Consider the following 27,119-nt stretch of genomic DNA (forward strand, 5'->3'; position numbering starts at 1 on the left):
GTAGGTAGGAATTTAACATTTCCTAAGCAGATAAAAGAAGAGGTTATAGAGGAATTCTCTACTTCATTTTCCAAGAGGAAAAGAAGTTTAATTGAGAGTGACAAGGTTGATGGTAATGGAAAGTTGTCCATTGCTCATGGCAGTTCACATAAAATGGGGATCATAAGACTCTGTGATGACAAAGACGAAAGGAAGTTTTATTCTCAACTTTCTTCCAAGTCTGATCCGTACAAGCTTAATGGGATTGGTGATATTTCTTCGGATTCAGACAATGATTTGAGTGACAAAAGTATGGAAATGCTAATCAAAAGAATTAAAGGTAAAACGTTTTTCTTGGAAGAGAAGGTGTCACGACCCGGATTTCCCACCCTCGGGGGTCGTGATGGCGCCTACTCGAAGAAGCTAGGCAAGCAACAAATCATAAACTCCTAATTCCTTTATTTTAAATCCTTTTAATCATTCACAACAACAAGCGATAAATATTTAAATAATAGCGGAATATGAAATTAAAGCGGAAGACTTAAATTAAATAAGCAGAACAATAATGCGGAATTCAACATGTGTCTCTACCCAAGAACTGGTGTCACATCATCCACGGACTACTAAGAGTACTAATTACAATCGTTTGAAAGAAATATAACACTGTTTGCCTCGAAAACATGAGATAACAGAATAAAATATAAGAAAGAGGAGACGCCGGGCTTGCGGGCGCGTGCAAGGCTACCTCGGAGTCTCGGTGGACTGAAGGCTGGCTCCCGAGCAAAAGAGCACAGAGTGTAGTATCAGCACAACCGACCCCATGTGCTGGTAAGTGCCTAGCCTAACCTCGGCGAAGTAGTGACGAGGCTAGACAGGTCTACCACATAAACCTGTACAGTTATATATATATCTACAACGGGAAAATAACAAGAACAAACATTTTAAATGGGAGGGGAACATGCTTTGGGAATAGCAGATAATACAGAATTTCAAGAAAATAATAAAGAACATCAATAATTTAAGTCTAACACGCATAAGGGAAATAAAAGCAGATTTCACTGTCAGTACATATCTCGTTGCAGGCGTGCAACCCGATCCCATTTCTCAATAATTAAATCTCATGGTAGGCGTACCACCCGCTCCCATTTCATTAAATCTCGTGGTAGGCGTACAACCCGCTCCCATTTCATCAAATCTCGTGGTCGGCGTACCATCCGCTCCTATTTTATTAAATCTCGTGGTAGGCGTACCACCCGCTCCCATTTCATTAAATCAACAGTTCTTCCAAATGAAATTTACTCTCACAAGCGCAACAATTAATACGAATTCATAAGACAACAAGTACACAATAATTATGACTCACTGAGGAAAACAAGTAATGACAAGTAGCAATTAATAATGGACTTTAAGGAGCAAATAGACAATTTAATATTTAGTATGCTAAATGTCAAGTAGCAATTAAGTCACATAAACATGTAGCAATTATAGCATAAATTCAAGGCATAATGTTGCGCAAGGAAACCTCAAGCCAATAATAACAAGTAACACAACAAAGGAAAATACCAACATAAAGAATCACAGTAATAGTGGAGTAAGACAATTAATGCACTTGTACCGATAACAACAAGAAAATCAGTAAATAGAAGTAAATGACAACATAACTCAATTATCAGCAAAAATCAGGAAAATCAAAGACAAGTGCACGGCATCACCCTTCCTGCTTTTGCACTCTTCCTCACCTAAACAACAATCACAAACAAGGGCAAGGGAAATAAACAAGAACATAAAGGAATCCCGGCAAGGGAACAACGATTTAACAATTAAATCCCGGCAAGAGAGCAACAATTAAATAATTAAATCCCGGCAAGGGAACAACAATTAAATAATCCAATCCCGGCAAGGGAACATTTCAATAACTCTTTCTCTACCTTTCACTTGTACTTCGTAACTCACTTTACCACTTGAGCCAATGCTCCAAAGGGTTCAATCATCTCATATGCTTTCACAATTCATAATATAACTTGAGCCAATGCTCCAAAATATTCAAAGGTCTCAATTCCTTCCACAAACTTTTCACAACAACTAGAAATCATCACCAAAGTATGAAGAATACAACGAAACCATGAAAATCACAATATAAGACTCACGGTCATACTTGACACCAACGTATAGATACTCGTCACCTTGCCTATACGTCGTACTCAACAATTATCACATAGCAAATAGGACTCAACTCCTAATCCTTAAAGTAAGGTTAGACCAAACACTTACCTCGATGCCTTGAACACAACTCAAACCTCGATTATAGCTTTATCCCTTGATTCCACCGCCAATTCGCTCGTATCTAATCACAAATTACTTAATTACATCAATAAGTTCTAAATGAATCAACCCCAATGCATGAAAATGAGTTTTTCAAAGTTTTACCCAAAAAGTCAAAAATTGCCCCCGGGCCCACGTGGTCAAAACCCGAGGTTCGAACCAAAACCCGATTACTCATTCCCCCACGAACTCAAATATATAATTTGTTTTGAAATCGGACCTCAAATTGAGGTCCAAATACCCAATTTTTGAAAAACCTAGGTTCTACCCAAAACGCCCAATTTTTCCCATGAAAATCTTTGATTTTAGGTTGAAATCATGTTAAAAGATGTTAATGATTGAAAGAAATGAGTAAAAACTAACTTACAATTGATTTGGAAGAAGACTTGTTCTTGGAAAATCTCCCAAAGGAGTTGTGTTTTGAAAAAGATGTGAAAAATGACTTAAAATTGGCTAAGTATAGAAAAATGCACCTCTCAGATGTGGGAAATGCGAAACAGGGTTAGCATTTACGAACCCTTCAGAAATTCCCAGTTTTCGCATTTGCGAATGAGTGGTCGCATTTGCGACCTCAGGCGGAAAAAGGGATCTTCGCATTTGCGATCCTGGACGTCGCATTTGCGACAGGCTGCAAAACTTCCCTTCTCGCATTTGCGATGACAGGCTTGCATTTGCGAGCTCGCATTTGCGAGACCTGCTTCGCAAATGCGAAGACTGCAGAACAGGCATACCGGATTATTTTCAAAGTTCAAAAATGCACCCGTGGCCTATCCAAAACTCACCCGAGCCCTCGGGCTCCAAACCAAATATACACACAACCTCAAAAACATCCTACAGACTTATTCGTGCGATCAAATCGCCAAAATAACATCATAAACATCGGATTAAACCTCAAAATCCATGAATTCTTTCAAACTTCATAAAATATCAAATTTTCCAATTTAGGTCCGAATCACGTCAAACGATGTCCGTTTTCAACCAAATTTCACAGGAAGGACTTAAAACATATATAAGACCTGTACTGGGCGCCGGAACCAAAATAGGGGCCCGATACCAACACGTTCAATTCAATTTTCATTTCAAATTTCCTTAAACAATTTCAGAAAACAATTTTACAAAAAAATTCATTTCTCGGGCTTGGGACCTCGGAATTCGATTCGGGGCATACGGCCAAGTCCCATATTTTCCTACGGACCCTCCGGGGCCGTCAAGTCACGGGTCCGGGTCCGTTTACCCAAAACGTTGACCAAGGTCAAATTTATTCATTTTAACATCAAAAATTTGTATTTTTCACAGAATTTCACATTTAAGCTTTCCGGCTACGCGCCCAGACTGCGCATGCAAATCGAGGCGACTCTAAATGAGGTTTTCAAGGCCTCGGAGTCATAGAATCCAATTAAAAGCAGGTGATAACCCTTTGGGTCATCACATTCTCCACCTCTAAAACAACTGTTCGTCCTCGAACCGACCGAAGAAGGAAGTACCTGAGTCGGGGAAAAGATGAGGATAACGGTTCCGCATATCGGACTCGGACTCCCAGGTCGATGCCTCAGGAGGCTGACCTCTCCACCGAACACGAACAGAAGGGAAACTCTTTGACCTCAACTGACGAACCTGCCGGTCTAGAATAACTACCGGCTCCTCCTCATAAGACGAGCCCTTGTCCAACTGGACAGTGCTGAAATCTAACACGTGGGATGGATCACCGTGATATCTCCGAAGCATGGACACATGAAAAACTGGATCCACGGCTGATAAGCTCGGCGGCAAAGCAAGTCAATAAGCCACCTCTCCCACTCGATCAATAATCTCAAACGGGCCAATGAACCTAGGGCTAAGCTTGCCCTTCTTCCCAAATCTCATCACGCCCTTCATAGGCGACACTCGGAGCAATACCCGCTCACCAACCATAAAAGCCACATCTCGAACCTTGCGGTCTGCATTACTCTTTTGCCTGTACTGAGCTGAACGAAGCCTATCCTGAATGATCCTGACCTTGTTCAAGGCCTCCTGAACCAGATCTGTACCCAACAACCGAGCCTTTCCCGGCTCAAACCACCCAATCGGAGACCGACACCGCCTACCATATAAAGCGTCATAAGGAGCCATCTGGATACTCGACTGGTAGCTGTTGTCGTAGGCAAACTCCGCCAAAGGCAAAAACTAATCTCACAAACCCCCAAAGTCAATGACACAAGCTCGGAGCATATCCTCCAAAATCTGAATAGTCCGCTAGGACTGTCCGTCCATCTGGGGATGAAATGCTGTGCTCAACCCAACTCGCTGAACTGCTCTCCAGAAGCGCGAGGTAAACTGCGTACCCCGGTCCGAAATGATAGATACAGGCACACCATGAAGATGAACAATCTCCCGAATGTAGATCTCAGCTAACCTCTCGGATGAATAGGAGACTGCCACAGGAAGGAAATGCGCTGACTTCCTACTCAAAGCATCGGCCACCACATTGGCCTTTCTCGGATGATTTAAAATGGTGATATCATAATCCTTCAACAACTCCTACCACCTTCTCTGCCTCAAATTCAACTCCTTTTGCTTGAATAAATACTGAAGACTCTTGTGATCCGTGAACATCTCACATGCCACGCATACAGATATTGTCTCCAAATCTTCAATGCGTGAACTATGGATGCCAACTCCAAATCATGAGCCAGATAGTTCTTCTCATGAATCTTCAACTGCCGTGAAGCATAGGCAATAGCCTTGCCATCCTGCATCAACACTGCACTAAGTCCAATACGAGATGCACCACAATAAACTGTATAAGGCCCGGAACCTGTGGGCAAAACCAACACCGGTGCCGTAGTCAGAGCTATCTTGAGCTTCTGAAAGCTCGCCTCGCACTCGTCCGACCATCTGAACTGGGCACCCTTCTGGGTCAACCTGGATACCCTCTGCTGACACAGCATGACCCGGGAATGCAACTGAACTCAACCAGAACTCACACTTCGAAAACTTGGCGTACAACTGACTATCCCCCAAAGTCTGAAGAACCACTCTAAGATGCTGCTCGTGCTCCTCTCGGCTGCGGGAGTATATCAAAATATCATCATGAAGACTATCACGAATGAATCCAAATAAGGCCTGAACACTCGGTTCATCAAATCCATAAGAGCTGCTGGGGCATTTGTCAACCCGAATGACATCACCAAGAACTCATAATGCCCGTACCGAAAGCTATCTTAGGGACATCGGATGCCCTAATCCTCAACTGATGGTAGCCAGATCTCAAGTTAATCTTTGAAAATACCTTGGCACCCTGAAGCTGATCAAACCAACCATCAATCCTCGGCAATAGATACTTATTCTTGATTGTAACCCTGTTCGATTGCCGGTAATCAATACACATTCTCATTGACCCATCCTTCTTCTTAACAAATAACACCGGCGCACCCCAAGGCGAAACACTAGGTCTAATGAAACCCTTCTCAAGCAAGTCTTACAACTGCTTCTTTAACTCTTCCAACTCAGGCGGGGCCATACGATATGGTGGGATAGAAATGGGCTGAGTTCCCGGAACCAGATCAATGCAGAAGTCAATATCCCTGTCGGGTGGGATACCCAGCAGGTCTGAAGGAAAACATCAGGAAATTCACAAACGACGGGCACAGAATCAATAGATGGAACCTCAGCACTAGAATCACGAACATAGGCTAAATAGGCCAGACACCCCTTCTCGACCATGCGCCGAGCCTTTACATACGGTATAACTCTGCGGGTAGAAAGACCAAGAGTCCCTCTCCACTCTAAACGAGGCATACCCAGCAAAGATAAGGTCACAGTATTGGCATGACAGTCCAAGATAGCGTGGTAAGGTGATAACCCGTCCATCAGCAATATAACACCGAAATCATCCATGTCCAGAAGAAGCAAATCTGCACGAGTCTCAAAACCTCCAATAACCACTATACATGAAAAATGGACGCGATCCACCACAATAGAATCACCCACCGGCCTAGACACATAAACAGGGGCACTCAAGAATCACTAGGCATGACCAGATATGGCGCAAAATAAAACCGAAGCTTCTCTACCATAAACCAGAACAATACCTGCACCTCCACCTCTAGCATCTCTACCTCTACCTCTAATACCTCTACCTTCACCTCTAGCTAACTGAGCGGGCTGGATGAGTCCCTCAATGAACCTCCTCACTCTCTCTCACGGTGGGAAGTATGATAAGAGAATGACGAGCCAAGTCGGTGAATCTGATCTCGTACTGAATAACAGTCATAGAACCCTGCTGGGGATGCTCAAACTGCCTCCAGTAGACCTCTCTCTGAGTGATGGGGAGAAACTTCTCTAGAAATAGCTGTGTGAACTGTTCTCAAGTCAAAGCTGGTGACCTAATTGGTATAGCCAATCAATAATCTCTCCAACAGGTCTTGGTGAATCCAGACAAGCGAAAGGTAGCAAAATCAACCCCATTGGTCTCCACGATCCCCATGTTCCTGAGAACCTCATGACAACTGTCTAGAAAATCCCGGGGATCCTTAGTAGGTGTACCGCTGAATGTAGTAGTGAAGAGCTGATCTATCACTGGTCTGCTGCTGCTCAGCTGAAGAAGTGGTGAATGACCTCGCCATTCGCGAAGGGACAAGAGTAGAGGTTTCAATTTAGCATTTGAGAAACAAATCGCACGACCGGAAAGAACAAGTGTGAAGTGTTCCTAACTCCGTAGCCTCTGGGGATAAATACAGACGTCTCCGTACCGATCCCTCAGACTCCACTGAGCTTGTCCGTGAATAGTGAGACCTGTGTAACCTAGAGCTCTGATACCAACTTGTCACGACCCGGATTTCCCACCCTTGGGGGTCGTGATGGCGCCTACTCGAAGAAGCTAGGCAAGCCACAAATCATAAACTCCTAATTCCTTTATTTTAAATCCTTTTCATTATTCATAACAACAAGCGATAAATATTTAAATAACAGCGGAATACGAAATTAAAGCGGAAGACTTAAATTAAATAAGCTGAACAATAATGCGGAATTCAACATGTGCCTCTACCCAAGAACTGGTGTCACATCATCCATGGACTACTAAGAGTACTAAATACAATCGTTTGAAAGAACTATAACATTGTTTGTCTCGAAAACATGAGATAACAGAATGAAATATAAGATAGAGGAGACGCCGGGCCTGCGGACGCGTGCAAGGCTACCTCGGAGTCTCGGTGGACTGAAGGCTGGCTCCCGAGCTACTGCTGCTGTCCGGGACCTGGGTCTGTGCAAAAGAGCACAGAGTGTAGTATCAGCACAACCGACCCCATGTGCTGGTAAGTGCCTAGCCTAACCTCGGCGAAGTAGTGACGAGGCTAGACAGGACTACCACATAAACCTGTACAGTTATATATATATCTACAACGGGAAAATAACAAGAACAAACATTTTAAATGGGAGGGGAACATGCTTCGGGGATAGCAGATAATACAGAATTTCAAGAAAATAATAAAGAACATCAATAATTTAACTCTAATACGGATAAGGGAAATAAAAGCAGATTTCACTGTCGGTACATATCTCTTTGCCGGCGTGCAACCCGATCCCATTTCATTAAATCTCGTGGTAGGCGTACCACCCGCTCCCATTTCATTACTCTCGTGGTAGGCGTACCACCCGCTCCCATTTCATTAAATCTCATGGTAGGCGTACCACCCGCTCCCATTTCATTAAATCTCGTGGTAGGCGTACCACCCGCTCCCATTTTATTAAATCTCGTGGTAGGCGTACCACCCGCTCCCATTTCATTAAATCTCGTGGTAGGCGTACCACCCGCTCCCATTTCATTAAATCTCGTGGTAGGCGTACCACCCGCTCCTATTTCATTAAATCAACAGTTCTTCCAAATGAAATTTACTCCCGCAAACGCGACAATTAATACGAATTCATAAGACAACAAGTATACAATAATTATGACTCACTGAGGAAAACAAGTAATGACAAGTAGCAATTAATTATGGACTTTAAGGAGCAAATAGGCAATTTAATATTTAGTATGCTAAATGTCAAGTAGCAATTAAGTCACATAAACATGTAGCAATTATAGCATAAATTCAAGGCATAATGTTGCGTAAGGATACCTCGAGCCAATAATAACAAGTAACACAATAAAGAAAAATGCCAACATAAAAAATCAAAGTAATAGTGGAATAAGACAATTAATGCACTTGAACCGATAACAACAAGAAAATCAGTAAATAGAAGTAAAGGACAACATTACACAATTATCAGCAAAAATCAGGAAAATCAAAGACAAGTGTACGGCATCACCCTTCGTGCTTTTACACTCTTCCTCACCCAAACAACAATCACAAACAAGGGCAAGGGAAATAAACAATAACATATAGGAATCCCGGCAAGGGAACAACGATTTAACAATTAAATCCCGGCAAGGGAGCAACAAGTAAATAATTAAATCCCGGCAAGGGAACAACAATTAAATAATTCAATCCCGGCAAGGGAACATTTCAATAACTCTTTCTCTACCTTTCACTTGTACTTTGTAACTCACTTTACCACTTGAGCCAATGCTCCAAAGGGTTCAATCATCTCATATACTTTCACAATTAATAATATAACTCGAGCCAATGCTCCAAAATGTTCAAAGGTCTCAATTCCTTCCACAAACTTTTCACAACAACTTGAAATCATCACCAAAGCATGAAGAATGCAACGAAACCATGAAAATCACTATATAAGACTCACGGTCATACTTGACACCAATGTATAGATACTCGTCACCATGCCTATACGTCGTACTCAACAATTATCACATAGCAAATAGGACTCAACTCCTAATCTCTCAAGCTAAGGTTAGACCAAACACTTACCTCTGCCTTGAACACAACTCAAACCTCAGTTATAGCTTTATCCCTCGATTCCACCGCCAATTCGCTTGTATCTAATCACAAATTACTTAATTACATCAATAAGTGCTAAATGAATCAACCCCAATGCATGAAAATGAGTTTTCCAAAGTTTTACCCAAAAAGTCAAAAATCGCCCCCGGGCCCACGTGGTCAAAACCCGAGGTTCGATCCAAAACCAGATTATCCATTTCCCCACGAACTCAAATATATAATTTTTTTTGAAATCGGACCTCAAATTGAGGTCCAAATCCCCAATTTTTGAAAAACCTAGGTTCTATCCAAAACACCCAATTTTCCCCATGAAAATCTTTGATTTTTGGTTGAAATCATGTTAAAAGATGTTTATGGTTGAAGAAATAAGTAAAAACTAACTTACAATTTATTTGGAAGAAGACTTGTTCTTGGAAAATCTCCCAAAGGAGTTGTGTTTTGAAAAAGATGTGAAAAATGACTTAAAATCGGCTAAGTATAGAAAAATGCAGGTCACAGATATGGGAATTGCGAACCCCGGCCTCTCAGATGTGGGAAATGCGAAACAGGGTTCGCATTTGCGAACCCTTCAGAAATTCCCAGTTTTCGCATTTGCGAATGAGTGGTCGCATTTGCGACATCGCTTTTGCGATTGCTGCATCGCATTTGCGACCTCAGCCAGAAAAGGGGATCTTCGCATTTGCGATCCCGGACGTCGCATTTGCGACAGGCTACAAAAGTTCCCTTCTCCCATTTGCGATGCCAGGCTCGCATTTGCGAGCTCGCATTTGCGAGACCTGCTTTGCAAATGCGAAGACTGCAGAACAGGCATACCGGATTATTTTCAAAGTTCAAAAATGCACCCGTGGCCTATCCAAAACTCACCCGAGCCCTCGGGGCTCCAAACCAAATATACACACAACACGGGCCCGATACCAACACGTTCAATTCAATTTTCATTTCAAATTTCCTTAAACAATTTCAAAAAACAATTTTACAAAAAAATTCATTTCTCGGGCTTGGGACCTCTGAATTCGATTCCGTGCATACGCCCAAGTCCCAAATTTTCCTACGGACACTCCGTGACCGTCAAATCACGGATCGGGGTCCGTTTACCCAAAACGTTGACCAAGATAAAATTTATTCATTTTAATATCAAAACTTAGCATTTTTCATAGAATTTCATATTTAAGCTTTCCGGCTACGCGCCCGGACTGCGCACGCAAATCGAGGCGACTCTAAATGAGGTTTTCAAGGCCTCGGAGTCATAGAATTCAATTAAAAGTAGGTGATGACCCTTTGGGTCGTCACAGAAGGATGCTGAACTCTGCATGAACGTGATATTTGTACTTTAAAGGTAGCAGATTTCTCCAAACTTCTCTTCCTTAGAGAAGCGTTTTACCTTTAATTCATTTGATTTGCATTTCCATACTTTTGTCACTCAAAGCATTGTATGAATCCGAAGAAATATCACCAATCCTTTTAATTGTACGGATCAAACTTGGAAGAAAGTTGCGAATAAAACTTCCTTTCGTCTTTGTCATCACAGAGTCTTATGATCCCCATTTTATGGGAACTGCCATGAGCAACGGCCAACTTTCCATTACCATCAACCTTGTCACTCTCAATTAAACTTCTTTTCCTCTTGAAAAATGAAGTAGAGAATTCCTCTATAACCTCTTCTTTTATCTGCTTAGGAAATGTTAAATTCCTACCTACACCATCACTGTTTGAAACACATGCCATTGCTTTTTCATCATCATTGTCGCTAATGAGAACAACAATTAAAGACCCACTCTGCCAGGTACTGTATCTTAGTTATTCTTGATGGACGTTCCATTGCATGTCTAATAAAGTCATCAACCCCTTCTACAAAATCCTCCCGCAATCCCCGCCAATTAGTATAATTCCTATTGTACATCCAAGTTATAAACTAAAATTCCAATACATAAACTAAAAGTCCAATTCATATCGTAAAAGTCCAATTCATATCCTAAAGGCTCAATTCATATCCTAAAAGTTCAATTCATATCCATAAAAGTTCAATTCATATGCTAAAATTTCAATTTATTAACTAAAATTCCAATACATAAACTAAAAGTACAATTCATATCCTAAAAGTCCAATTCATATCCTAAAGGTTCAACTCATATCCACAAATGTTCAATTCATATCCTAAAATTTTAATTTATAAACTAAAATTCTAATACATAAACTAAAAGTCCAATTCATATCCTAAAAGTCCAATTCATATCCTAAATGCTCAATTTATATCCTAAAAGTTCAATTCATATCCACAAAAGTTCAATTCATATCCTAAAATTTCAATTTATAAACTAAAAATCCAATACATAAACTAAAATTCCAATTCATATCCTAAAGTCCAATTCATATCCTAAAGGTTCAATTCATATCCTAAAGGCTCAATTCATATCCTAAAAGCTCAATTCATATCCTAAAGATTCAATTCATACCCTAAACCCTAGATTCTAATAAACTATCAAGACAATACAAAGTATAATTCAGATCTAACTAAACTAAATTCAACACTAATTAAACTAATTAGTTAATAAAATTAATTAACAAAGCTAACTAAAACAAGATCTAAACCCTAATCCTCAATAAAATACAATGTTCAAAGAATTTAAACACTAATTCATATCCTTAAACTACAATATTAAAATAATTGAAACAAAAACTAGAAATAACAAAGATTCAAGGTTATAATTCAAACCTAGGTTTTTTTTAGGTGGAGAAGGAGAGAAAGGGGCAGCGGTAGCGGTGGCAGCGGCGGCTCAGGCGGTGGCTCAGGCGGTCACAGTGGTGGCGCGGGGTGGGGGGATTAATTTGTGTGAGGGAAATAGAGAAGGGGAGGGGAATGTTTTGAGAGAGAGTTGGGAAAATTTTGTTTTAGAAAATAAAAGAATGGGAGGGGAAAACCCGTTTTTGAGTCTGGATTTACAAAAAGCGACCAACGTTGGTCGCTATTTTTGGTAGCTAATTAAGTTTTGACTTTTTGACCAAAATAGCGACCAACGTTGGTCGCTATTTTTTGACTGTTTGACCAAAATAGCGACCAACGTTGGTCGCTATTTCTAAAGAAAAAAGTTAAATAACTTTTTTTTTCTATTTTGGTTTTTAAATATTATAAGCTATAAGAAAAATCTTATTAGCTATAAATATTTATTTTATTTAACTACAATTATTATAAATAATTAAAAACTCTAAGCATAATCTTTAAAAAAAATTATATTAACTAGGTAATTACTTTTAATGATACTGTATTCATTATTTGTATTGTAACAGAGTTAATGAATTACATTCATTCATCACTAGGTTATAAGTCGATGAATCAATTATAACAGATTAATTGATATAAGTTGAGACGTTTTATTTTTAATATTCAACGATGCATCTGAGTAGGTTATAAGTCGATGAATCAATTTACAAGTGTATAAATACCTAAAAGAACCCGGCCCTGTGTTCCGAGCGCTTCATGTTCTTATATATATATATATATATATATATATATATATATAGAGAGAGAGAGAGAGAGAGAGAGAGAAAGAGAGAGAGAGAGAGAGAGAGACACACACACACATACACTCACAAAGACACTTCAGACGTATATATAACTTGTTATAGTATATGTTAGTATGTGTATATATATAACACACACACTTCGTGCTACTTTAACTACATATATAGCATGTTATAGTACATGATATTGTATTCATTATTTGTATAGTAACAGAGTTAATGAATTACATTCATTCATCACTAGGTTATAAGTCGATGAATAAATTATAACAGATTAATTGATATAAGTCGAGACGTTTTGTTTTTAATATTCAACGATGCATCTAAGTAGGTTACAAGTCGATGAATCAATTTACAAGTGTATGAATACCTAAAAGAACCCGGCCTGTGTTCCGAGCGCTTCATGTTCTTTTATATATATATATATATTGTAACGACCCGACCGGTTGTTTTGAGCTCTAGCACTCCGTTCAGCAGCCTGAGGCCGTGAGCAGCTTCATTTCAGGTATTATGACTTGTGCACGTGGTCGGAATTGAATTTTGGGAAGTCTAGAGTTGCATTGGTAGGAGAATTCTCATTTCGGAAGCTTAAAGTTGAAAGAATGAACTAGGACTGGATTTTTGAGTAAACGACATCAGAATCGGGATCTGAAGGTTCCAGCAGGTTCGTATGATGATTTCGGACTTGGCGTATGCCCGGTTCGGGTTTCGGATAACCCGGGAGCGTTTTGGCGCCTATTGTGGAATTTAGCATTTTAGAAGAAATTTCATAAGTTTGGCTTGAAGTGCATTTCAGTGTTATCGATGTCCGTTTGGGATTCCGAGACTGTGAATAGCTCTGTATGGTGATTCTGGAGTTGGGGGCGCGATCGGAAGTGAATTCGGAGGTCCGTGGGTCATTTTGGAACCATTTGGCTAAAGATAGAAATTAGAAGGTTTTTGAGAAGTTTGACCGGAGGTGGACTTTTTGATATCGGGGTCGGAATCCAATTCCGAAAGTTGGAGTAGGTCCGTAATGTCGAATATGACTTGTACGCAAAATTTGAGGTCAATCGGATATGATTTGATAGGTTTGAACATCGGAAATAGAAGTTTGAATTTTGAAGTTCATTGAGTTTGGATTGGAGGTCGATTCATGATTTTAGCGTTGTTTGATGTGATTTGAGGCCTCGAGCGAGTCCGCAATGTGTTTTGGGATTGGTTGGTATGTTTGGTTGGGGTCCCGGGGGCCTCGGGTGGATTCCGGGTGGCTAACGGATCGAATTCGGAGTTTGAAGAAGGGCTGGAGCTGCTGCTTCTGGTATTTCCGCTTCTGTGGATTTGGGACCGCAGAAGCGGCCCCGTAGAAGCGAGGAAGAAGCCGCAGAAGCGGTTGGATGTGAAGCAGCCCAGGACCGTAGAAGCGGCCCTAGATCCGCAAAAGCGGAACCGCAGAAGCGGAAGGCCGTCCGCAGAAGCGAAAATTGGGCTGGAGCCCAGTGTCCGCAGAAGCGGCTTTTGTCCGCAAAAGCGGGACCGCGGAAGCGGAAATATTTCTGCAGAAGCGAAAATAGCTGGGGCAGAATGGTTGTTTAAAATCGGGGTTGAGTTCATTTCTCTCATATTTTTCATGGCTTGGGCGATTTTTGGGAGCTTCAAGAGAGGGATTTCCGTCATCAACATCAAGGTAATATATCCCCATCCATTTTAAGTTAAATACATCAATTATGTAAGGATTTGAGCATGAAATTGGTTGAAATTTGGGGGTTTTGGTAGAAAGACCTAGAAATTATATTCTTGGAATTTAACCACGATTTTGAGTATGGAATTTAGTAAAAATTATATATTTGATTTCCTAAGGTCATGGGTAATCGTTATCTTCGAAAAATTTTGGATTCCGGGCACGTGGGCCCGAGGGCGTTTTGGGCAACTTTTCGATCGGAGTTAGGAATTTCTATAAATTAGATTGTAATGATTAATTGAGCATATATTAATGGATTTGCGTAACCGTTGGCTAGTTTTGGAGCGTGGTGCATTAACTAGAGTCTTCGGAAGGCGTGGAATGCCGGTTATGGACCTTCGGAGCGAGGTGAGTCTCCTTTCTAACCTTGTAAGAGGGAATTGTCCCCATAGGTGAAATAATTGATTATGTGCTCCTATTTGCGGGGGCTACGTACGCACGAGGTGACGAGAGTCTGTGCGTAGCTACTATTATGCTATTGTCCGGGTAGTTAGGGCCCAAAAGCATGTTATACTTGGATTATTTATGAACCCATTGATAGCTTGAATTGCTTGAATCACCTTGGATTAGTAAATGAATTTAAAAGGAGATTAAATATCATTTTTCCTGAATTGTTAAAAAGAGAAATTGTTTTATTTGGGTAAATATTCCCGATAAGTTCTTAATTGACTGATTGAGCATGAATCTCTATGTGTACCGGCGTCGCATGCATGATTCGCGAGCAGGGCATGTGTTTATTTATGGAACGGGCCGAACGCCTCGGTATATTAAATAGATGCATCTATGGTTCGCGCCGTTCGACCCTCGGCAATGCACAGTTTACCTTTCTGTTGGAGCGGGCCGTCGGCCTCGGCATGATTTGCGCATGATATATATATTGTTGCCTGAGAATTTTCAATGTTGATATTGCCTTTCATGGCTTGATATAAATTGACAAGATAATGAAAAGTAAATCTTGAAAATCCTCTATTATTTGTTAAAGGTGTTTACCTGTTTTCTGGCTTCATGAATTAGAACTGCTATATAAATCCATGATTTCCTCACATTTTTAGTATATTGTCAATTGACCTCTAGTAAGTGTCGAAGTTGACCATCTCGTCTCTACTTCTTCGAGAGTAGACGGGATACTCATTGAGTACACGTTGTTTACGTACTCATACTGCACTTCTGTGCATTTTTGTTGCACAAGTATATTTATCTCTAGCAGCCCACTGGGCATAGCAGCACGGATGATTCGGGGACTAGGTGAGTTGCATTATTCGAGGCGGCCCGCAGCTAGTAAAGTCCTTTCCAGTAAATTGTATTTTCTTTCTGCCACTGTATTCCGGATGGATGTTGTACTGTATTTTATTTCCTTATCAGTAGATGCTCATGCACTTGTGACACCGGGTTCTGGAATGATTTTTAAATATTTTTGTATTGATTGCTAGTGTTTAATTTGAACTGAAGCAGTTACCTTTTTACTTATCAAAATTTAAAGGAAAATCTTGGTTTCCAAAATTGTTAAAATTGGAGTTTAATTAAGTATTTGGTTGGCTTGCCTGACAGTGGTGTCCGGCGCCATCACGACCCTTAATGGATTTTGGATCGTGACATATATATAGACACACACACACACATACACACACAGAGACACTTCACTGTAATACTATAACGTATATATAACTTGTTATAGTATATGTTAGTGTGTGTATATATATATAACACACACACTTTGTGCTACTTTAACTACATATATAGCATGTTATAGTACATGATACTATATTCATTATTTGTATCGTAGCAGAGTTAATGAATTACATTCATTCATCACTAGGTTATAAGTTGATGAATCAATTATAACAGATTAATTGATATAAGTCGAGACGTTTTGTTTTTAATATTCAATGATGCATCTGAGTAGGTTATAAGTCGATGAATCAATTTACAAGTGTATCAATACCTAAAAGAACCCGGCCATGTGTTCCGAGCACTTCATGTTCTTATATATAGACACACACACACATACACACACACACACACACAGACACTTCACAGTAATACTATAACGTATATATAACTTGTTTTAGTATATGTTAGTGTGTGTATATATATAACACACACACTTCGTGCTACTTTAACTACATATATAGCATGTTATAGTACATGATACTGTATTTATTATTTGTATTGTAACAGAGTTAATGAATTACATTCATCCATCACTAGGTTATAAGTCGATGAATCAATTATAACAGATTAATTGATATAAGTCGAGACGTTTTGTTTTTAATATTCAATGATGCATTTGAGTAGGTTATAAGTCGATGAATCAATTTACAAGTGTATCAATACCTAAAAGAACCCGGCCCGTGTGTTCCAAGCGCTTCATGTTCTTATATATATATATATATACACACACACACACACACACACATACACACACACAGACACTTCACTGTAATACTTTAATGTATATATAACTTGTTATAGTATATGTTAATGTGTGTATATATATAACACACACACTTCGTGCTACTTTAACTACATATATAGCATGTTATAGTACATGATACTATATTCATTATTTGTATTGTAACAGAGTTAATGAATTACATTCATTCATCACTAGGTTATAAGTCGATGAATCAATTATAACATATTAATTGATATAAGTCGAGACGTTTTGTTTTTAATATTCAACGATGCATCTGAGTAGGTTATAAGTCGATGATTCAATTTACATACATACATACATATATATATATATGTATAACACGCTTGTATTACAAAAGATATAGCATGTTAGGGTATATTTTAGTGTATTCATCCCTTGTATTACAAAAGTGTTAAGGGATTACATTTATATTATTTAGATAGTAAATACAAAAGTGATTTTTAATTTTGACCAATGTTGACCTGAAAAGAGACCAACTTTGGTCACTAATTATCCAGAAATTCAAGTTAGCGACCAAAGTTGGTCGCTAAATATCCAGAAAATTAAAGTTAGCGACCAACGTTGGTCGCTAAATTTAAATCAGATTTATTTATATTTTATATACTATTTAATATAATAATATAATTGTTAAACGTTAGAACTTAGTCCCAGATTAGCGACCAAAGTTGGTCTCTATCTGCTTCCCCTTTCGTAAGCGACCAACTTTGGTCGCTAATTTTGAATTATATTTATTTATATTTTATAATTTTTTTAAATAATAATATAATTATTAATATTTTATAACTGGGTCCCAGATTAGCGATCAAAGTTGGTCGCTAATTTCAGTATTTCTTTGACCAAGCAAGTCTGACCAGTCCGGTAAACATTTTGACCACATTATCGACCAAAAAGCGACCAACCTTGGTCGCTAATGTATTTATAATAATTATTTAATTATTTTCTCCAATTTAGCGATCAACTTTGGTCGCTTTTCTTGACAGACCAATTTTGGTCGCCAAATTTTGGTCGCTTTTTTCCGGATTTCTAGTAGTGTATGTCATAAAAACAATATCTAAACCAACAATGAAAAAGAAATACTAAATTCAAAAACCAACTTGAATTTAAATTAAAAAACGAAAAACTTTAATAAATTAAAGAGCAGATTTTTTTTTTTGTTGAAGAAAATGAAGCATAAAAAAGGAAATGCAAGCGTGGAAGCAGGGTAAGAATTGAAGGGCAAATCTCTTTGCTTTGTAGTTTGTACTTTGCAGACAAATGTAATTGTTTCTCAGTAGTTAATGACAAAGAGTTGAGATTATGAAATTGGAATAAATAATTAGAAAAAGACCTTTGGCTTTTAAGTTTTTTTAGTTGAATCGTAACATTAAAAAAATAGTAAAAATAATAATATAAAATGTGCCATATGAACTAGTATTATTCTATTTAACTTAAAGTAACATTAGATCTCCTGCAAATTTGATCAGCAAGAGGAACTTGAACAATTACACATTAATAGTTTTGAAAAATTTATTTGTTTTTGTTCTACATTGTATGAAGTAGTTTTGTATTCTACTCTTACCGTCACTTTCTAATGAATTAAGAACGAAATTGCTCTACTAAGCAAGTCATACTTGTATGGGGCCGAATTTGACCAATCACGTCCTACCGTCAACATGACCAACCACTGAATGTTTACGATACAATACGAAGGAACGACCCAGGGGTAAGAGGAGGAACGACCTCGACCTGTCATCGGCTCCGCCATAGAGTACACTGATTTTGTCGTTCTCATGACTTAGCTTAGATCCCCCATTATATAAAGGGGATCCGAGCCTTGTAATAGGGAGACTGGAATAGAAAAACTGATTCTCTCTCTCTGATCTTTGTCATTCTCTCTCTCTCTCCCTCTCTCTCTCTCTTTTATCATTATTACTGTCCCGATTATTGAAACAATCTTAGGGTTGAATATCTTCGACTACGATTTACCCCTTCATCTCTTTGATTGATTTGCTTAAAAAGAGCTTAACATCTTTTGAGTCAAACAATTTGGCGCCGTCTGTGGGGATTTCTGTAGTCGAAATCATAGTTCTCACCTGGGATATCAAAAGCAATGATCTCTATCCTTCGCACTCCATAGAAACCGGTGATGGCAGAGAAAGAAGCAAGGTTGAAGGCGATAGCGAATGTCTCAAACAACCTCTTGGACTCCCTCGACGAAGCCGGTAGAGAAGATACCGAGAATATAACACCAAGAGGTACACCGGAGGAGGAGATCTCACCCTCTATACTCGAGGATCTGACAATCTTGCACGAAAGAGGAACTTCGACGTCCACGGTGAAAGAAACACCACCAGCAATCAAAAAGTTGTTAGAGGAGTGGTTGACAAGCGCTCTAAACACCATGCTTGAAAAACCCCCTCAAGGAAATACCGGAGATTCACCAACGACGGAAATCGCTGCTGTCGCCGGTGAGCCAAGCACTGTACGAACAAGCAACACCCGCACTATCACCGATGCAAGTGATGGTGCACTCGTGACTATCCTAAAGAAAATGGAAAAATGGAAAACGAGAACAAAATGCTTCGTGACCAAATGAAAGAACACCAGGAAAGGGAACCTTCAAAATGCCACCATACTTGAAAATATACGACGGGACCACGGATGCAGAAGATCACCTGATTCATTATGTCACCGCGGTAAAAGGCAATGACTTGTCAAAAGAACAAGTGCCATCCGTGCTGTTGAAAAAGTTCGGTGAAACTTTGACAGGAGGAGCTTTAACATGGTATTCACAGCTACCAGCACGGTCGATATCAACATTCGAGGAGATGGCAGAGAAATTCGCTACCGCTCACGCAGGAGCAAAGAAGGCTGAAGCTAGGGTCAACGACATCTTCGCTATCAGGCGAACGGCGGGCGAAGGACGTCGGGACTTCCTGGCCCGGTTTAACAGGATAAGAATGGGATTGCCGAATGTATCGGAAGGAATGGCGGTCGCAGCCTTCCAGAACGGGCTAAGTAGAAGCGGGTCGAAGGCGACCAAGAAGTTACTCAATAGACTCATGAAGTAACCTCCCACCACATGGGAGGAGATCCATAATGCCTACTGTGCTGTGACGACCCAAAGGGTCATCACCTGTTTTTAATTAAATTCTGTGTCTCAGAGGCCTTTAAAACCTCATTTAGAGTCGCCTCGATTTACGTGCGCAGTCCGGGCGCGTAGCCGGAAAGCTTAAATGCGAAATTCTGTGAGAAATGCTAAGTTTTGATGTTAAAATGAATAAATTTGGCCTTGGTCAACGTTTTGGGTAAATGGACCCGGACCCGGACCCGTGATTTGACGGTCTCGGAGGGTCCGTAGGAAAATATGGGACGTGGGAGTATGCCCGGAATCGAATTCCGAGGTCCCAAGCCCGAGAAATAAATTTTTAGTAAAATTGTTTTCTGAAATTGTTTAAGAAAATTGGAAATGAAATCTGATTAGAAAGTGATGGTATCGGGCCCGTATTTTGGTTCCGGCGCCCGGTACAGGTCTTATATATGTTTTAAGTCCTTCATGTGAAATTTGGTTGAAAACGAACGTCGTTTGACGTGATTTGGACCTAAATTGGAAAAATTGATGTTTTATGAAGTTTGAAAGAATTCACGGATTTTGAGGTTTAATTCAATGTTTATGATGTTATTTTGGCGATTTGATCGCACGAATAAGTCCGTAGGATGTTTTTGAGGTTGTGTGTATATTTGGTTTGGAGCCCCGAGGGCTCGGGTGAGTTTTTGATAGGCCACGGGGTGCATTTTAAACTTAAAAATTTGCTGGTGTGTTCAGGCCTGCAGGCTTTGTAAATGCGAAGCCTGGCTCGCAATTGCGAGCTCGCAAATGCGAAGGCTGGATCGCAAATGCGAAGCCAGCCCAAGCCACTCTTCCTCGCAAATGCGAGATGCCTTTTTGCAAATGCGAAGTCGCAATTGCGACTACTGCTTTGCAAATGCGAAATCTGGGGAATTTGCGAACCCCGTTTCGCATTTCTCACCCTGTTCGCATTTCCCATATGAGAGACCTACAATTTTCTATACTTAGCCGATTTTTAAGTCATTTTTACACCATTTTCAAAACACAACTCCTTTGGGCGATTTTTTCAAGAACAATCTTCTTCCAAATCAATTGTAAGTTAGTTTTTACTCATTTCTTTCAATCATTAACATCTTTTAGCATGATTTCAACCTAAAATCAAAGATTTTTATGGGGGAAATTGGGTGTTTTGGGTAGAACCTAGGTTTTTCAAAAATTGGGGATTTGGACCTCGATTTGAGGTCCGATTTCAAAACAAATTATATATTTGAGTTCGTGGGGGGAATGGGTAATCAGGTTTTGGTTCGAACCTCGGGTTTTGACCACGTGGGCCCGGGGGCGAATTTTGACTTTTTGGGTAAACTTTGGAAAACTCATTTTCATACATTGGGTTGATTCATTTAGTGTTTATTGATGTAATTATGTAATTTGTGATTAGATACGAGCGAATTGGTGGTGGAATCGAGGGGTAAAGCTATAATTGAGACTTGAGTTGTGTTCAAAGCATCGAGGTAAGTGTTTGGTCTAACCTTAGCTTGAGGGATTAGGAGTTGAGTCTTATTTGCTATGTGGAATTTGTTGTGTACGACGTATAGGCATGGTGACGAGTATTTATACGTTGGTGTCTAGCATGACCGTGAGTCCTTAAATTGTGAATATCTTGATTTCGTTGTATTTTCTTGCCTCGGTGATGATTCCTAATTGTTGTGAAAAGCTTGTGGAAGGAAATTATGACCTTTGAACATCGAGGAGCATTGGCTCAAGTTATATTACAAATTGTGAATGTATATGAAATGATTGAACCCTTTGGAGCATTGGCTCAAGTGGTAAAGCGAGTTATGAAGTAAATTTGAAAGATAGAGAAAGGGTTATTGAAATGTTCCCTTCCCGGGATTTAATTATTTAATTGTTGTTCCCTTGCCGGGATTTAATTGTTTAATTGTTGCTCCCTTGTCGAGATTCCTATATGTTCTTGTTTATTTCCCTTGCCCTTGTTTGTGATTGTTGTTTGGGTGAGGATGAGTGTTAAAGCACGAAGGGTGATGCCGTGCATTGTTTGCTTTGGTGAGGAAAGAGAGTAAAAAGCACGAAGGGTGATGTCGTGCCGCACGATGTACCATTCCGTGCCAATTCTATTGGTTATATGTGAGGAAAGAGAGTAAAAGCATGAAGGGTGATGCTGTGCACATTTTATTATTCTAATTGCTTTGGTGAGGAAAGAGAGTAAAAGCACGAAGGGTGATGCCGTACACGTTTTCATTATATTATTGCTTGGTGAGGACGAGAGTAAAAGCACGAAGGGTGATGCCGTGCACTTGTATGATTTCTGCTTCTTGTTGACATTGTAGTTATTTTGTTCCTTTCCTTACTTGGTGCTTTATTCGGAACTGTTATCTCCCTGCAACATGTATCCCCCTCCCATCCTTATTTGTTTATTTCTGCTTTGTTTCCGCTGTATATTATATAGTTGCACAGGTTTATGTGGTAGTCTGGTCTAGCCTCGTCACTACTTCGCCGGGGTTAGGCTAGGCACTTACCAGCACATGGGGTCGGTTGTGCTGATACTACACTCTGTGCTCTTTTGCACAGATCCATGTCCCGGAGTAGCATTTGGTCATCAGCAGTAGATTGGGAGCTATCCTTCAGTCCGAGACTCCGAGGTAGCCCTGCTGGCGTTCGCAGGCCCGGCGTCTCTCCTTTCAGTTTTTATGTTCTGTTGTCATTTGTACTCGAGACAGACTATGTTCTTTCTTTCAAACACTTATTTGTAGTAATCTTAGACAGTCCGTGGATGTTGTGACACCAGGTTCTGGTTAGAGGCACGTGTTGGTTTGCAGGATGTTTTGGTTATATATTTTATTTAAGACTTCCGCTAAATTTCGTATCCGCTGTAATTTATTTGTTTATTTCCAGTGATTTAATTGGTTAAAAAGGAATTAAAAACAAAAAGAGTTAGTGATTTCTAAGACCGTGGCTTGCCTAGCTTCCACGAGTAGGCGCCATCACGACTCCCGAGGGTGGGAAATCCGGGTCGTGACATGCGCCGAAGTAAGAGCAGATGAAGACGATCTCAACGGTCCAACCCTGCGACTAATGTCAGTACAGTCCGAGATAAGGAGAGATCGACGCAACGACGGACGAAGGGATCAGTTCTCACGCTTCAACAGAGAAAGGCATCAGCCCTATGTCAGAACTCCTAATCCACCTCCCCCGAGGCATACAGACGCCGTGTCACGACATATCGCGCCCCTTCGAAACGAAAGAGGTATGCCCCCATTATTATCTGCTCATAACTTTTGTGTTTCCCCTTCAAAAATAGTGTACGCACTAGAGAAGCTGGGCACGAAGGTGCAATGGCCACAAAAGATGAAATCGGACCCAAGTGCAAGAAGGTCAAACGTACTCTGCGAATTCCATCAGGAAAGAGGACGCAAGACCGAAGACTGCATAGGTTTACGACAGGAGGTGGTCAGAATGCTGAACCAGGGATACCTGAAAGAACTGCTCAGCGATAAAGGAAAGGCTAACTTCGCCAGAGGGCGTGACCCATCTCAAGGACCACCCAGGCCACCGTCGCCGGCACGTACCATACAAATGATTATCGGTGGTGGCGACGACTCGGTGATCAACCACGTAAAGTCCACCACCACGCATAAGCTGAAGCGTACAATCACTCACGAACGGTATGATGGCTTCGAAGATAGTATCACCTTCGAAAAGTCAGATGCCGACGGTTTGTCTTTCCCTCATTACGATGCTTTAGTCATAACATTACGCATAGCTGACACAGATGTGAAAAGAGTCATGGTAGACGACGGAAGTGGCGCGTGTATTATCCACCCGAGAGTTCTTGTGCGAATGAAGCTCGAGGAAAAGATAATACCACGTTGCATAACACTAACGGTTTTAATAATGCAGTAGAGCGGACATCTGGAGAAATAACACTACCGATCCTGGCTGGGGGAGTCACGCTGGAAACTACATTCCACGTCATGGACCAGGAAACCGCTTATAATGCTATCATAGGACGCCCATGGATACACGCCATGCGGGTCGTCCCCTCAAGCTTTTATCAGGTAATCAAGTTTCCCACCCCGTGGGGAATTTTCAGCATTCGAGGCGAGTCGCGTACCGCCCAGGAATGATACAGGAGTGCCCAAGATTACACGCATACCAAACAGTTAAAAGAGGCAAGCGCGGAGGCATATCAATCAACCATGTCAGGAGCTAAAACCAACCCGCCAGCAGAGATCATCATAGATCCCGACGTCGTAGAAGCTTGCAAGGCAACCATTGAAGATCTTGACCCGGTACACCTGGACGACGCCGACAATACAAAAAAGGCTTATATCAGACACAACCTCTCCGAGCTAGGTAAGTATCGTGAATTTTTGACTAACAATGCCGATCTATTTGCCTTCTCGCACTCAGATATGCCGGGGATCCCGAAAGACATCGCCACTCATAAGTTGAATGTCGATTCGCTTTATCCGCCCGTGCGGCAGATGAGGAGGAAATTTAATTCCGCAATCAACGAGGCGGACAGTGAAGAAGTGGACAAATTACTGGCTAACGGCTCCATCACAGAATCGAAATACCCCCAATGGGTCGCTAATGTGGTCATGGTCAAGAAGAAAAACGGCAAGTGGAGAATGTGCGTGGACTTCACCGATCTGAACAAGGCATGTCCAAAAGATTCCTTTCCATTGCCCCATATCGACCAGCTGATCGACGCAACAGCGGGACACGAACTGCTGAGTTTCTTGGACGCCTACTCCGGCTACAACCAAATCCTAATGGCCGAGGAGGATCAAGAGAAAACAACTTTCATCACCCACCAAGGGACTTACTGCTATAATGTGATACCATTCGGACTCAAGAACGCGGGGGCCACATACCAGAGGTTAGTTACCAAGATATTCAAGAAACAGCTCGGCAAGACAATGGAGGTCTATATCGATGACATGCTGGTGAAATCAACCAAGAAAGAAGACCATATCGGTCACTTGAAAGAAGCCTTTGAGATATTGAAGCGGTACGGGATGAAACTAAATCCGAAAAAATGCGCCTTCGGTGTAGCCTCAGGAAAATTTCTGGGTTTCCTTGTGTCACAACGAGGCATCGAGGTCAACCCGGATCAGATCAAGGCCATAGACTTAATACCTGAGGTACTGAACAGCAAGAAACAGGTACAGAAGCTGACAGGCGAATAGCCGCCCTATCAAGGTTCATTTCACGATCCTCGGACAGGTGCGACAAGTTCTTCAATGTACTGAGAAAAGATCATGGACTACAATGGAACGAAGAATGCATCGACGCCCTGAGGAAACTGAAAGCATATCTGTCCTCACCACCCCTGCTCGTTAAGGCAGACCCAGGCGAAAGTCTGCTCGTATATCTAGCGATATCCGAAGTCGCCGTCAGCGCAGTCGTGGTCCGCGAAAATAAAGGTACACAATCCCCCATTTACTATATCAGCAAAACCTTAATAGATGCCGAAACAAGGTACCCACACCTTGAAAAACTGGCTCTGGCACTAGTCGTAGCTTCGCGAAAGCTTAGACCCTACTTTCAATGTCACCCCATAAAGGTAATAACAACATTTCCCCTAAGGGGCATCCTGCATAAACCTGAGCTCTCAGGCAGACTCGCCAAATGGGCCATAGAGCTCAGCGAGCACGACATAACGTATCACCCGCGAACTGCCATTAAGTCGCAGGTACTCGCCGACTTTGTCGCCGATTTCAGTGCAGAAATTTTGCCGGAAGCGGAACAAGAGGCCCTTCGTGCCTCCACTCTTACCGACCTTTAGACCCTCTATACTGACGGAGCCTCGAATGCCTCGGGATTGGGACTGGGACTCGTCCTCGAAGTCCCTACAGGTGAAGTAATTTGCCAGTCCATACGATGTCCCGAGATGACTAACAACGAGGCCGAGTACGAGGCTGTGGTTGCAGGTATGAAGTTAGCACTCAAATACGGAGCCCGGCGACTCATCCTCCACTGTGACTCTCAACTCGTCGTAAATCAAGTCACCGGGACTTTCCAAATTAAAGAACAAAGACTACAAAAGTATCAATCAGAGATCCACAAGCTGATGCAAGAATTCGACGAATGCCGCCTCGAGCAGATACCTAGGGCACAAAACATTGAAGCAGACGGCCTAGCCAAGCTAGCCGCAGCCACCAAGAATACCAACAAAGGAAACATGGTCACTCTCCTCCATTCAGCCATAGATCACGTCAAGGTATTCTCCTTGAACTTAACTTGGGACTGGCGCAACCGCTTTGTATCCTATCTGCAGGATGGAACACTCCCGCAACACAAAAAAGAAGCCAAGAAACTCCGAGTGCAAGTTGCCCGATACAGCCTGGTAAATCATGACCTCTACAAAAGAACGTTCGGCGGCCCCCTCGCTAAATGCCTCGGACCCCACCAAACAAGACAAGTATTGGAGGAAGTGCACGAGGGCCATTGCGGCGCCCACACTGGTAACCGTGCCCTCGTCCGATGCCTCATCCCCGCCGGTTATTACTGGCCAACTATGAAAAAAGAAGCAGCAGACTACGTCCGGAGATGCGAGCAGTGTCAAAAATACGCCCCCATGATACATCAAGCGGGAGAACTCCTCCATTCAGTCACTTCGCCATGGCCCTTCATTAAATGGGGGATGAACATAATCGGCCCCCTGCCGGCTGGACGAGGAAAGGTACGTTTCCTTTTAGTTTTAACTTACTATTTCTCTAAATGGGTGGAAGCAGGTGCGTATGCCCAAATACGCGAACAGGAGGTCATCGCTTTTATATGGAAAAATGTTATATGCCGCTTCGGCATCCCCAAAGAAATCAGCTGCGACAATGGGCCTCAGTTCGTCGGAAAGAAAACGACCGAGTTCTACGAAAAATGGCACATCATGTGGATACTCTCCGCTCCATACCACCCAGCCGCCAATGGTCAAGCCGAATCTCCCAACAAAGTAATATTGAACATATTGAAAAAGAAGCTCGAGGAAGCTAAAGGGTTATGGCCCGAATTACTGCCTGAAGTATTATGGGCATACCGAACAATGCCAAAATCCATCACGGGAGAAACGCCATATTCACTGTTCTACGGGACCGATGCAGTCATACCCATCGAGATCGGGGAGGCAAGCCTGAGATACTCTCATGACAGTGGGGCGGGTAACGACGAAAATAGGTTACAAGACCTAGATGA

Source organism: Nicotiana attenuata, chromosome 1, assembly GCF_001879085.1.
Source record: "Nicotiana attenuata strain UT chromosome 1, NIATTr2, whole genome shotgun sequence".
Lineage (NCBI taxonomy): Eukaryota > Viridiplantae > Streptophyta > Magnoliopsida > Solanales > Solanaceae > Nicotiana > Nicotiana attenuata.